We start from the raw sequence: 700 nt of genomic DNA, 5'->3' as shown, positions 1-700 counted from the left end.
GGTAAAATAAGCTCTTCAGCATAGCAAGTGCCGAGTCGGGCGAGGATGCGGCTCGAACCCATCCAGCAAGAAAGAAGGCGAGAGAAGACAACTAACATGGAACGTTATGGTAGGTACATAACTTCTAAATCATGGCCTGCAGATTTGATAGGGCTGTGGACAGAAAGGGTTTTCCTCACAGAATCATAGTGATGGAGTACAAACATAGATGTCTAGAATGGTATTTAGTACTGGACAAGCAGGCGATTGCTGGCTAATGTTGTAGGTGTGAAGAAGCTCTGTATATGATAGTTGATGGGTTTAGTTCTAACCAATTTAGGCTTTCAGTGCTACACAGTACTGGGTTCTGAAAGGGGGATTTGCTGATAATTTATCCACCTTATTATAGCATTGCTCAAATTTTCATAGTTTCATAGGTGTGTACTAGGCTAATATTTTCTGGGCCTTTTCAGCTAAGCCCTAGCCATAGGATTACCGTGGCATAGTGCCACCCGACCTTAGTTCTCAGTGCCTCTGTCGAGTAGAGTCACTGGTGTTATCCCTGGGTGAATTTTCTGTTTCTCATCCACTCATCAAGATCCCTCTTGAAGAGGGTCAGCGAGGTGCTCTGCTTGACATGTATGGGAAGTCTATTCCATAGCATGGGCAGGCTCTGGGTTATGAACCTGTCCCTCCAGCATGTTCTGTTTATTGTGGTAAT

This window comes from Protopterus annectens, chromosome 2.part0 (assembly GCF_019279795.1).
Source record: "Protopterus annectens isolate FY-2018-M chromosome 2.part0, PAN1.0, whole genome shotgun sequence".
Lineage (NCBI taxonomy): Eukaryota > Metazoa > Chordata > Ceratodontiformes > Protopteridae > Protopterus > Protopterus annectens.
This window is presented reverse-complemented; position numbering follows the sequence as displayed.